The sequence below is a fragment of the Myxine glutinosa genome, chromosome 7 (assembly GCF_964187855.1).
Source record: "Myxine glutinosa chromosome 7, kmMyxGlut1.1, whole genome shotgun sequence".
Taxonomy (NCBI): Eukaryota; Metazoa; Chordata; class Myxini; order Myxiniformes; family Myxinidae; genus Myxine; species Myxine glutinosa.
Genome location: NC_136267.1, coordinates 61216820 through 61231615, shown reverse-complemented (window position 1 = coordinate 61231615; position 14796 = coordinate 61216820). Strand labels below are relative to the sequence as shown.

General features: G+C 43.2%; 1 protein-coding gene across 4 annotated transcripts in view; it reads right to left on the bottom strand.

The window, feature by feature from the left end:
* Positions 1 to 14796, bottom strand: part of LOC137431283 (transmembrane protein 198) — an 83900-nt gene that overhangs the window by 22768 nt on the left and 46336 nt on the right. The window contains exon 3 of one of the 4 annotated variants that reach the window (XM_068122440.2): positions 7732 to 7818. The exons of the other annotated variants lie outside the window; for them this stretch is intronic. The gene's annotated coding sequence lies outside the window, so the exon portion shown is untranslated. The remainder of the gene's footprint in view (positions 1 to 7731; positions 7819 to 14796) is intronic. 4 annotated transcript variants of the gene reach the window in all.

The window sequence follows — 14796 nt, the reverse complement described above, 5'->3', positions numbered from 1 at the left end:
TTATGATTTATGGGAGCGAGACATGGGTAATGAACGTAGAGCAGCAACGAAGGTTGGAAAGGGTGGAAATGCGAATGGTTCGACGGATGTGCGGAGTATCGTTGAGAGAGAGGAAGACAAATGATGAATTGCGAAAGATGATGGGAATAGAGCCTGTGATTGATGCTGTGAAGAGGAACAGGTTGAGATGGTTTGGTCATGTGTTGAGGAAGGATGAAAGTGACTGGTTGAGAAGAGTGATGGAAATGAATGTAGAAGGAAGTAGAGGACGGGGAGACCGAGAAAGACTTGGCTAAAGATGGTGGAAGAAGAAATGCGGGCAAGGGGGTTAACAAGGAGAGATGCAGAAAATAGGGCAAAATGGAGAAGATTGTCATGGGGACCCCCGCTCTAGTCGGGAAAATGGCCTTTAAAATGCATGTTGTTTGTTGTTGTTGTGTCAAGTTTAATTTAAATCCATTCAGCTGTGCCCACGTTAGCACATTTTTACCTGCCATGACCTCTGACCTATTGACCCCAAAATTTAACGAGTTCATGTTTACATCATTATAATACCTGTACCAAGTTTAAAATTAAATCCCTTCAGCAGTTCACAAGCTACAGATCTATTACAGATTCGACCTTTGACCCTAAAATCTAAACACTTAATCTGTATATCATTATACATACCTGTACTATGTTTGAATGAAATCACTTCAGCTGTTCTCAAGTTATAGACCTTTTCCAGACTTTTACCTCTTGACCCAAAATTATAATCACTTAATCTTTACAACATTATACAAACCTGTAAGAAGTTTGAATTAGATCTCTTCAGCCATTCTCAAGTTAGACCTATTACGGACTTTGACCTTTGATCCCAAAAACTAATCAGTTCATCTTGACATCATTCTACACAAGTGTACCAAATTTGGTCAGAATCCCAACACTGGTTCACAAATTATTGTGGTAACAGTATTTTTACCTAACATGACCTCTGACCTTTGACCGTGTGACCCCAAAATCGAATCGGTTCATCTTCACCTCATTATACATACCTGCACCAAGTTTGACTAAGATCCCTTTAGCTGTTCTCAAGTTATCACGGCAACGAAAACTCATGACGGGCGGACGGACAACCTGAAAACATAATGACTCCGGCGACTTCGTCGGTGGAGGCATAAAAAAAAAATGCTCGGTTGCCAAAAGTCTTCCTATTAGCATCAATGAGTTTGAGAACGTCAATGGACGTCCATATTTGAATTTGAGAGATGGGCATTCAAAGGTGGAGAATAGGGGGCGATCATCAGGGTTTAATGGACAGGTAGCATTCTGGGTACCATCAAGCATCACAGTGAAAGCTGCAATTGATTTCTGTAAAATGTTATCAGATGGATGCCGATCAAGAGAGTAAACAAGAGCGGACAGTGACACAGATGCTTGGGGAACAATGACCGATGGATCAAATGGGTCTGATAAATAAGCAGCAATGTTTGGAGTAGGTGCACGATATGGCGGATAAAAGTTAAACCAATCAGAAGCAGATCCAGGGATAGCAAAAACAGGATTGAAGACGTTCACATAATCTTTTCTGGTTAAGGGTTGTACAAAATGCGCGTGACCTTCAAAAGTGAGCAGTTTCAGTACTCTGACCATTTAAAAGCGGTCTGGATGGTTCTAAAAGAATGCTAGTGCAAGCACAAGCATGCCAGGAGCTCAATTGCAACAGTCTGTTCCAGAATATTAGAAATGGAAATGAAAATGAATTAAAAGTGAAAGATAAACAAGTCTGTCATTTTGAAAATCGTTTGTGCCAAGTGAAACAGATCCCCCACCAGCTGGGAATGCTCAGGCCCCAGTTTCTGCATCTCAGAAGTCCACACCTGATTTGGGTTCAAGTGCACCAAACCACCAACAGGACATTGCACAAACATTGTTAGTTTTTAGTTTGAATACATGGATATGAAGTGAAGATTTGTGGATGGGAGTATAATTACGATTCATAATGGGTTCTCCAACCTCTTACAAACGAACAAATAAAATAAAATTTTGTTTCTCTTGACGTTTCGATCAGCAACAAGTGGTACGTGAATCCGTTGACTTTCCTCAGGAGTTAAAAAACAAAGAAAAAAAAAAAAAAACCTTGCGTTTCCTCCCATATAAATACCAATGACGGGGTGGGCTATGCTGGATGACCAATCACAAAGCAGCGTTTTCAGAGTTGCATGCACAGCAGCCAATCAGATCTGAGGGTCAACCGACCAATGGTGAGCCATGATGGTAATGTTAATGGCGGTATTGTGTTGATTTTACTCCAATCGGCAGCGATTTTACTCAGATCGTGCTATTATATATTATTGATATCATTTTTGGCTCAATCTCTCAAAGGTGAAGATTCACTTTAAAATTTCTAGCATATTGATCCGGATCGTCACCAAAATCGAATCATTTCACCCTTGTCACACACCTAATCTGTCCACCAAGTCGCGTCCGAAACCTTCATCAACTTTTGAGGTATTTTTGAGACAGACAAACAGGTGTGCAAACCTTCGGCGGCGCAGGTAAAAAAAAATACAAAGATGCATTTCTGCTTTCTTTGCAGGATATGTCATTTTGTCAACTTTTAATTGTTTTGCACCTGGCTATTTGTTAAGCTGCCCAATGCTAATGTTAATGCTAGATTCTTGGAGTAGAACGCCTGAATTAATACTAATCATACATCGGAGACAGACCCCATTATCTCCCTGCAAAAATTGATCGCCCATCCATACACCTCTAGACCTCTATCTCTATCTCCGAGGGCCTTTCACTTACTCACCGCAGGCAGGTTGGTGGTCTTTCCGTCTTCTACCGACTCCTCTCCGGCCTTGCTCCCCCAGCTCTCTCTGGGCTCTGTCCCCCAAATATTCCTACAGGTCGCACAAGATCTGCCTGCAACCCTCTTATGGTTAAACTGCCAAAATCAAGACTCTCTGCACACCTTCACTCCTTCATTCCTCTTTTCTCCCGCCTCTGGAACAAACTCCCTCACTCTCTTCAATCCCACTCCACCCTCCAGGTCTTTAAAACGGCTGTTCACCACCATCTCTTATCTTCCCCAATCCAAAACCTTGATCTTTTCTACCCCCGCTAATTTCACCCCAAATCCACTTTGAGGTGCCGACGTCTTTCCTGGAAGTCCTTGGTGTCCTTGCGTTTTATACCTATCCTGCCTCCCCCCAGGCCCTCTCCCTCCCACACATCCCCCGATGTCCCTGCTCTCAAATGTTGTGTTTGTGTGCTTCCTCCCCTTCTTGTCGACCGCTCCCCTTTTTATATACTTTGTTTGCTTGCTTGTTTGTTTGATTTGTTTGGCCTCGACTCTGTATACAAAAAAACAAACAAACAAAAAAAAACATCAAGAGGTCTCGATTTCATTAGGTGATGTAATCTTGTGCTCCATAACTTTTATACATCTTTTAGTAATGTGGGTTATGGTTGCACAAAATGTCAAAATTTGCATCAAAAATAAGTTGAATGATTAAAAATAAAAGTCAGCCAGCAATTACTTTTGGCCTTTAAATTTAAAGCCTGCCATGGTCTTAATCAATAAATCCACCGACACTAAAAGGTACAAGAATACCCTTCTACCATGTGGGATATCAGATATCAGAGGTAACACAAAAAAAGCATGAGACACAGCCAAAGCGCAAATGGAACAAACAAGTGAAGCGTCATGAGGTCTCAAGTTGAGTGCCTATAAATGAATCACTTAAACTTTTAGATGCTGCACAGGTCAATCAAAGATGTCATCACATTGCCAAGCTGCTAGAAAGGGCACTCAGTAGAATACGCTTCCGGGAAGTCTCACTGCCTGCCGGCAAGCTACATAGTGTACAAGGATGGTATTGTACAAAACAAGAAGCTGCCAGGATCCTCACAATGGGGCTTTGATGCTACACAGGCCGATATTCAGATAACTCTGCAGGGAACAAGTTAGCGTATAACTTAGCAATGTCATGAGTTTCACTGTCTCCATTCACTGAACAAAAGGGACCAAATTGGCATTCATGCCGCTTCATTCGGTCCAACAACAACACCATACAATGATCTTGGTTTATAACCACCACCAATTGATCACAATCGGAATACTGCTCTCAATCCACAAAATATAGAACAGATCCGATAATGTACCATGCTCCACACAGAGCAGAGCATCGGTTCTCCTGAAGCAGTTTCTATAGCTACCGTTACAATCCCGGATGGGATGCCACTCCAACACGGGAAGTGTGGGAAAGAATTTATAATTTGTCCACAGTGCCAGCGATAGATTGCCTACTCTTTTGCAAAAGACACCAAGGGATCTTTAACGGCCACTAACTAATGCCAGCAGACAGGATGCCCAGTTTAATGTCAGTCCGAGGGACAGAACACACGATGAATCACCCTGCCGGTGAAACACCGGGATGAGAGTTTATAGCTGGGTCTGAGATTCGAACCCAGGCTAGACAGCTTAGGCCTTTGACAGAATTGTGCATAGCTCTTGGCCATCTTGTCTTGCAAGCCCACAAAATATAATATATATATATATATATATATATATATATATATATATATATATATATAGAAAAATACACACAAATATTGGCACCCTTGCACTTTTTTCAAATGATGCGCCATTTCTTCCAGAAAATTGTTGAAATTTTAAAATATTTTGGTATCCACAAATGTATTTCTTTGGTTTGCAGTGGAACAAAACAAAAAAAAGCTGAAAACAATTACGAGATCTTAGCTTATTCCACACAGAAGTCCGAAAATGACATGGTAAATATTATTGGCACCTTTTAGAAGTTGTGAGAAATAATTAGATTTCAAGCAGGTGATTCTCCTTTACTTTCGAATTGAACTCACCTATGGTGAGTTTCAGGTGCCTGCAATATACAAATCACTCATTCAACCAGTTTGAATAGAGAAAAGGAGTCATTCTGCTGTTTTGTGTCACTGTGTGTACAGCAATGAGCATGGAGAAAAGAAAGAAAACCAGAGAATTGTCTAAGGTGGTCAGACACAAGATTGTAGCCAAGCATGGACAATCTCAAGTCCATCTCCAGAGACCTTGATGTTCCTGTATCCACCGTACGCAATTTTATCAGGAAGTTTAAGGCCCATGGTACTGTAGCCAACCTCCCTGTAACGTGCCGCAAGAGAATACTTGATCGAAGGCTACAGCGAAGGATTGTTTGAATGGTGGAGAAAGCACCTCGATCAACTGCCAAACAGATTCAAGCTGACCTTCAGAAGGTACGACAGTTTCAACCCGCATCATCCTTCGCCAACTCAAGCGTTACGCCTAGGTCCCCCGTCGGTGAAGTGATGTGAGTTGACAAAGTGGAAGACGCAAGGCGGCCATCTTGGATTTTGACGTGGCTACCCAATTTTCAATAGCGTTCTTCCTTATGCGTAGATACACCCACACACCAGATTAGAAGTTAGTAGTTCGCTTATTTTTCAAGATATTTTGCTCACAAGGTTCAGACATATATATGGTGGCGGCCATCTTGGATTTTGACGTGGCGACCAATTTTCAATAGCGTTCTTCCTTATGCCTAGATACACCCACACACCAGATTAGAAGTTAGTAGTTCATTTATTTTTCAAGATATTCAGCTCACAAGGATCAGACAAACATGGCGGCAGCGATCTTGGATTTTGACGCGGCGACCTAATTTTCAATAGGGTTCTTCCATATGCCTAGTTGCACCCACACACCAAATTGGAATTCGGTCCTTCGCTTACGCACGCACGCACGGACGGAGGGGAAAACCATAGTCCCCCTTTCGCTCCGCGGTGCGACGGGGGACAATGGAAGGGGGTTCTATGGTAGGAGACCCAGGAGGACCCCACCGCTGAGAGAGACATAAGAAAGCCCGACTGGGGTTTGCCAAAACACACCTGAACAAGCCAAAATCCTTCTGGGAGAATGTCCTGTGGACAGATGAACCAAATTAGAGCTTTTTGGTAAAGTACATCATCTCTTCGTTTACAGAAAACAAAATGAAGCCTTCAAAGAAAACACCACCTTCCCACTGCTCAAGGCAAACATGGGGTTCAGTGATGTTTTGGGGTTGCTGTGCTGCCTCTGGCACTGGGTGCCTTGAATGTGTGCATGGCATCACTAAATCAGGAGTTTACAAAAGCATTTTGGAGCGCAATGTTCAACCCAGTGTCAGAAAGCTGGGCCTCCGTCGAAGGTCATGGGTCTTGCAGCAGGACAATGACTCCAATCACACTTCAAAAAGCACCCAGGAATGGTTCAAGACAAAACCCTGGACTGTTCTGAAGTGGCCAGCAATGAGTCCAGATCTAAATCCCATTGAACTCCTGTGGGGAGATCTGAAAACAGCAGTTGGGAGAAGTCACCCTTCAAATCTCGGAGAACTGGAGCAGTTTGCACAAGAAGAGTGGGCCAAACTGCCAGTAGAGAGGTGTCGGAAGCTCATTCGTGGCTATAGGAAGTGCTTAACTGCAGTTATTTGGTCCAAAGGCTGCGCTACCAAATATTAAGTCCAGGGTTTCAATTTTTTTTTTTATGCCATTTTGTTATTTTCTGATTTGAAAGGATATATTACATTCTGAATCAAAAACAAAGGTTCTGTAATATTAACAGTGAAATAAAGAATTGTGGAGACCAAATACTTTTGTCAATTTCAACTTTTTCGAGAAAACTGAGTTATGTGAAAAAAGTGCAAGGGTGCCAATATTTTTGGCCACGACTGTGTGTGTGTACGTACACACACACACACACACACACACACACACACACACACACACACACACACACACACACACACACACACACACACACACACACACACACACACACACACACACACACACACACACACACAGTTTTCCAATCAAACTATATACCATTTGCTAATTTGCTAAACTATATACTAATACCATTGCATGCTGCTAAACTGCCACAAAATTGCAAGTTAACATTATCTATTCTTCGAAAGTCTCGAACAAAACATAAAACTATGGGAAAAAATACATTGCAGCACATATATTTGTAACCAAGGTGGTCTGCAGTCCCTTACAAGTACACCAAAATGGAGTCAATTGGCTTCTTTGTTTTTCCCTCGAGAGAAAAACGACAGAACGCATAGAAAAATGGAAAGGACGCATGACCGGATCGGCAACAAAACCTTGAGTATCCTGTGCAGAGTTTGCAGAAGCAGGTGTCTTGCACGTGGATATACTGATTGTATCATTTGTTGTGTCGAAAAGAGATCACCTGCAGCTCATTTTTTATAGTTTCATCTAAATTACAACTTAACTTTTGCTTTTACGGGACGACAGAAGAAAGTACATACAGTACCTTGTAGAAGAAACATTGAAAAGGTCCAAGCATGGCCAAAAGACTTGTGGACATATATGATAAAGCACAACGTTCACTTAATCCATGAGGGCAATTCTAATGTAGCAATGACAAAACCCAACCACAGATATTGGGGAACAAGATCGGAGATCAATGCTCAAATGCTCAAGAAGGCCTCAAATAAAGATCAATGTAAATGAAGCATCACATTTGGCTGATCAGAACAGAGGAGCTGGGAATACCTCAAATCGGAATTTCAGTCCAAGAAAAGCTCACCGGCTTAATCAAAGCATATCACAATAAATAATCAAGCGGTGAGAAACTTGGCACGTACTAACAGCAGCTGAAATGTTTTTCACAAGTTCCACTGCTCAATACACTCTACTGCTCACCAGTTGTTCATACAAGGCTCTGGGCCCAGCAGAGCACACCTCGTGAAGCACGCCGTTGAGCAGTCACTGAATGACGGGCAAAGTGGCCTAGGGGGAGTGCAGAAAAAATGAAAAATAACCCGCCCCATCACAGAGCCTCCACCAATCACAGCAAGTAGCCACAAACCCCCACAACCAGAAAGGGCGGAGATTTCTGATAGAAAGCTCCCATGCAAATTGGGAAGGAGGGGAGAATGGGGGGTGGCGGGTTCCCCAGACGGTCTGTTGTGATTTCCCTGGCAAAGGCATCAGAGGTGGGACGATGCACGCAGTTTGAGCAGGCAGGTTTCCACCATGAATGGCACGTCGGATCAAAGTGAACGATGTACACAAGAGGTAAAGGTAATACAAGCTCAAAACAAGACCGTTTAACAACACAGTGTCTCTCTGGGCCATATAGGTTCCAGTAGATCTGAGAATGAAAACTATTCAAGTAGATCTGCATGCAGACTCACAATGACAGACTGATTACCCTCAAGAACAGGCGAGGCTAAAAAGTAAAAGCCAGGATTACTGCCATGTAGAAATACCTTTACTCTTGCAGAAATAAGCAACGAGGTGCAGCACTTGCAACCAAAACGACGGAAGGTTAAAGTTGAAGTGAAGTGTTGCGTTACCAAACACTCAGTTGAAGTCACAAGTGCCCAAAAACAGACAGATAAGGTCAAAAACAGATTTTTTTGTGGGGAGGGAGGCGGAGGGTTTGGCTATGAGAACGAGAATCATGGAAGAGCCGGAAGAAGCATCTTAATGATAATTAATGACACACACGTTACAGTAAGACTATAAATTGTACAATTTATAGTACAGAAGATTTATCTTGCATCGTTTCAGCAAAACCGTCCCACGTTAAAAGCATTTGCCCATGTCCTGTGCCAGCATGGAGATGCCATGCGGATCGTACTAATGAAATCCAGCACACGGAAAAGCGGGTCAGCCAGCGTACGCCGACCGACAGATCAAAATCCACCAGCTCGATGACAAACCGGGAATTGCTACAGGGGAACAAACAGCCGAATTCTTCGTCCAGTGCATCACAGATTAATCGTTAAAGTTTTGGCGAGTTTCTATTTACTTTTAAGGACCATCATCATGGTGGGGCATTCCATGTAATCCCAAATGAAGAACTGCACGCAAGCGACAAACTTACCGTTGCAGATTATCAGATTGTGCACACGCGTGCCCAGCGGGTCCGTGACCGTTCCATCAACTGGAAATTCAGGATAACCAATGTGAAACAATTCCCCCCCCCCCTCCTCCCCACTCCTCAAGGGCTGTGTGGCTTGTGAAGCAAAAAATAAAAACAAACTTTTCTCAAGTACAGAGAAAGGTGCGTGCTCGCCGCTCGGCATTCAAAAGGAGAGAAAGGAAACAATAAATGGTCACGGTAGGTGTCATGTTTAAGTACCTCGCACCGCACGCTGGCACACAATGCATTGCGATTATTCGGACGGTCCAGTTGTTGCCAGCACTACCTTCTCCTCCCCAACGATCCTTGTGCTTGTTGTATTCGGTGTCACACAGACCGCACGCGGCGTCTGCTTTTCAAACCACAGCGTCCTGTAGCCACGTTTCACACGAAGATTCAAAGTGCGAATCGCCCCTGCCCCCTCTATCTAACAGCTGAAATTGCCTCCACTAACCCGACATCTGTCAGGAGCCCGGGCATCGTGTTACAAGCATCTGTGTCCTTTCAGCTGCTTCCTCTCTGAGCTCCTGGCCTGACTTTAATGGTGGATCTATGGAAAACAAATGGTTCTACCCTGCACTCACGACCTTCCTTGGGCCCTCTCGCTCACCACTCGGCTCAGATTTACGAGGTTGTCTCTTGATTTTAGGAAGAGACTCATGGATACAAGTTGACACTTACAAACAGCCCTGCCAAAAACTACGACATGCACTTTACCCAGCAATTTGTTCAAAGAGATATCAAACCGAATATATATTTGTGGTCGAATGGGTAAACCCCTCCTCCCTGAAGTTTCTCCGTTTGTATGGTTGGTTTTCCTTTCTGGATTTGTACACAAAGATCAAGCAGTAGTACAAAAGAGTAAATCTATGGAGGATTTTCTCAAAACAAGTTCAGCTTTTCTGGGATCCTAGATTCAAATCCCATTAAAAGCCACGTTTGTCTATTGTCCGTGTAATTCACTTTCTTAGGTGCAGTCATGTTGCATGCAATTTGCGTACAAGGTCCTCCATAAGCAAAAAAAAAAAAAAAAAATTTTTTTAAACAAGAACGGCACTGGGTAGAGCATACCTACGCAAAGCTCAAAAGTTTACATTTTGTATCCCACCGATCGATCAGATCTTGATTCGGACCTGAACCAAAATATAATCGCTTGTTCTTTTTGCCTAACCAACTCATTCACCAAGTTTCGTCTGAATCCGTCCATAACATTTTGAAATATCATGTTATATATCCTAATGGTTAGGGCGGCGGGCTTGGGATCCTAAGGTCATGAGTTTGAATCCCGTTCAGCTGTTGAATTAATACCAGGTGGGGTTGACTCAGCCTGTCATCCTTCCGAGGTCAGCAAAATGAGTACCAGGGTACTGGGTCCTCTCTCAAGGAGGTTGGTGGCAGGATTTGCACTCCGGCCGCCGTAAAAACACCTCATTCCGTAGCACACACAGTGGTGTGTCGAGATTGTGCTGAGGTGTCCAAGGACGCAGCGACGTGCTGATCCAGCGTACACTCCCATATATATATATATATATATATATATATATATATATATATATATATATACACACACACACACACACACACACACGTTATATATCGTTTTTGGCACAATCACTCAATGGTGAAGAATCACTTAAAAAAAAAAAATCTGATCCGGATTCATATCTCTACCAACATCAAATTTATTCGTCCTTGTCACACACCCGACCTTTCCACCAAATTTCATCTGAATCCATCCACAACTTTGAGATATTTTGTTCACAAACAGACAGGGGGGAAAAACACATAACCTCCAACCACCTTTGGTGGCAGAGATAAAAAGCCAACCCCCATATATGTTGAACCTACAATGGAAGATTGTCTTCGAGATAAGTTATTAAAAACCCATCACCTATCTCATCTCGTCTATCTGCACACGGAATTTGACTGTCCGAGATCCAAGCAAGAAAATGGTCCACAAAAGCAAAGCACGATGACTATTCCCTTTGTGCGCTAGCTTCATAGCGTGATCATGCGTTTGACAGCTCCATGTCAAGGCGTACCATGACGGAGAGAGCGCACCTGCTGTCGTATCACTCACTGGTCATCGTTTCTGCACATGTTAGCATGGCATAATCATGAAACATTTCAGACACAAACCAGCTGCTGAGATCTTCGCCCAACTTACACAGGCAAACACAGCATGAGTCACCACCAAAAATCCCCTGGTCTTTGGACCAAAAGGCAGTCTTCCAAGCCTGTCTTAAAAATATCCCACAAATCAAATCAACTATTCACCACAACAAGATAAACACCAGCATCAGCAGGACAAACTCGATAGTATTGGCCTGTCCATCAGACAATTGCAAAATCTAGGTTCAAACAGTTCATGGTGATTCTCAAAACTTGGACATTTGAGAGCCTGACAGATGGACGCACAACCCTGAGACAGGAACAGGCGGCTGTGATCGACACCTGCCCAACCTAAACTCAAGGTCAGAGGGGCTGTATCAGAAACCATTCTGACCGATCTCGTATTATCAATGAATCATACATTTCTGGATAATCTCAAAAGTGAATAAATAAAAGCCTTCAGGCATAGTTTAGGACTAACCTATCATATTGGATCAACACAATGCAATGGCTAGCTAGCCTCAACACTCGAATCGAAGCAACAATTTGATGGAACTAATGACACGACTTTGGCAACACATGTACCGTGGTTGATGAAAATTTTTAAAAATCACAAAAAAAATGCTGCAGCCGATTTAAAACCATTTTTGTGCAACAATAATAAGAAGTCTCATTATACACCAAGGGCTGGCTTACTCATAAAATGTAACTCTTAAAAAGTTTATGCCAAAATGGATTCCAAACTTCTTAGTAACAAATCCAGATCAGTAAATGCACAATCTGCATCTCCACATCCCAGCACCCACTTATTATTCCACAGACTCGATTATCCCCAAACCCACGTCCTTCCACTTCATACTATACAGACCTTCCGGCTGTGGGGGTACACGTGTTCCCCAGCTGTGCCTATGCAGGCCAGTACAGCAGCCGTGAAGCTGAAGGACGGAGGGGGGGGGGGGGGGAGTTGGATGGGAGGGGGTAAGAGGAGGGGATGGATGAGCAGCAATGGGAAGCAGATGGTAGGCTCTGAGCGAGAGAACAAAAGCACGGTCATAAGGAAGGGGCCGAAGGCAAAGAGTATGAGCTCATTTTGACTTACAACTTGAGAATACAGCTTTGTGCAATGGTCTTGTAGCAACCTAGACGGTACCAAAATGGATCAGAACAGTTTAGAATAGAAGTAGGATATGGCTAGGTGCTCAAGTCAAAATGCGAGCACCGTGCACCCAAAGAGGCAGATTTTATGCGTTGCATTTCTGCCGGGCTAGTTGAAACAATATGGCAAGGGAATCATAGCTAGGGACCGAGGCTGGCCGTGACCTTGCTTTCAGAAAGGGGTGGAAAGCCTCTTCCCAAATGGAGCCAAGGCTAATCCCATCAGGTTAGCAAAACAGTGAAACATTATTACATCAGGCATTAGCGATGGCAACAATCTCACCCTGTATTGGGTCATTGCACTCCAAGTCGGTGACTTGATACTTATCGAAAAAAACAAAACAGATGGAGTATTTATTTGTTTACAGAGATAAACTAATTCACCAACGCTCAACTCTCCTGCTGGTACTTCTGGAATAGATGTCACATTAGAATTGATGCCTCATTAAATTTTTGTGATCACGTTTCACTACATCTTTCAACCATAACAGCTGAAGGCCACGACGCCTGATCTTCAACAATGAATTTCAAATTTTATTTACGGGGGAGGAGTGACAAGGGGGGTTAGCGGTTCAAACTGGACCCTGGTCGAGCCATCCCAAAGATTTTTTTAAAAAAGGTATGTGCTGCTTCCTGACTTGACGCTTAGCATTTAAAGAGAAGACAGCACAGACAAACAACCATAGGTTGGCAACCATTGTGCAGGCTTTGATGGGCCTAATAGACTCCTTAACTGAAGTTCCTTGAAAGGAAACAATAATAATATTTTCAAAGGCAGACAGGACAGATACCACGTTTTCACCCGTTTGTCTGTCACTATGTGCGAGCAAGATATATCCATAAAAGTTATGGACAGATTCAGATGAAACTTGGGCAAGTTGGGTATGTGAGAAGGACGAATCGATTCGATTTTGGTGAAGATCCGAATCCAGATCTGGCCTATTAGTGGGATACAGAACATACACTGTTCAGCCTGTCGAAGGTATGAGATCTACAGAGTGCTATTCTAGTTTTTATTACTAGGGCGTGCCCGCACGTACGTGCTTGTCCGTACGTGCGTGCAAAAAAACATGCGTGCAAACAACAACAACAAAAAAAAACTTTGAAACCACGTGGCAGTAACGACCACAGAACCCCCCCCCCCTCTATTTACATGAAATGGTTTGGTCCATTCGCAAAGCCAAAGCGAACGGCTTGCGAGTACGGTGACCATACCTTGGGAACCACTTGTCCGATTAATTTCAAACCTTGAAAAGGCACATCCTCGGGTCCCCAGCAATATACCTGGCAAGTTTCAAGTATATCGGACCGGTAGTTGTCGAGAAACAGCGGTCGCATACAGACACACACACACACACACACACACACACACACACACACACACACACACACACACACACACACACACACACACACACACACACACACACACACACACAGCTGGAATTATATAGAGATGACGTCAATAAATGGGAGAAGCAAACAAACAATGGCTTCAACAACTTAAATAATTTTGGAACCATGCAATTTGTGGAAAAATTGTGTAATGCCTTCACATCATCAAAACGATTTCGAATATCAGAAAAAAAAGAAGAAAAAAAAAGAGAATTGCAAGTTCGTTTTGCAGATCAATAAGTAAGAAATGACCCAAGCATCGTCCTATATTTGCCCCAAATGACAAGTCATCGACTGACACTTCAAACTAGTCTCCGTTTTAATTTGTAGATGCTCGAGTGAGTGAAATATTTCATTTTCCAAAACGACTCTTTTACAGCCTCATCTGTCATCCGACTCCACTTCGAAAAGCATTCCTTTTTGGGAGGCTCCCAATACCTTAGACTTAGAGCTTCTCAAAGTTTTTATTTGACTTAAATTTTTTATTTCTTTGGCAATAGCAGAGTCGAGAATATCAAACACATTAAGGAACGTTCTCAACTCACCATTGCCAATATTCAAGAAAAACCACCTTTAGAGGCCATTTTTTCCCGCAAGCGGGGGTTGGCCTTTTTCGGGGACCGTGGTTGTTGTTGTTTTTTGGTCCCCTTTCTGAAGCAATGTTTTACGGCCGGATGTCCTTCCTGCCGCCAACCCTTTTTGTCGCCTTTTTACGACAAACAGTGAATTACCAGTGAACTGGTACTCAATTTGCCGACCTCGGAAGGATGACAGGCTGAGTCAACCCCCCTGGCGTTAATTCAGCGATCGACCGGGATTCGAACCCAGGATCCTAGGCCGGCACCCTAACCGCTAGCCCAACACCAGGCCAATATTCAAGGATGCACAGAAAAGTTTTTGATGCAAGTGCAAAATATGTATGGGTCTACATACTTGTGCCGCATCTTCAATTTGTTGTTTGCATTTACCAATTGCATTGCAAGCCCAAATTGAAACTCGGTGCAATGATATTTGGCAAAATGAAGATCAAAATGTCAACATACATATGGTTGGCTTGCATGATGGCCTGGAGGTATGCACACTCGCCTCTAAGCTGTCTAGCCTGGGTTCTAATCTTGGTCCAGCAATAAACTGTCATCCTGGTGTTTCATCAGTGCGTCGTCCCTCGAATGGAC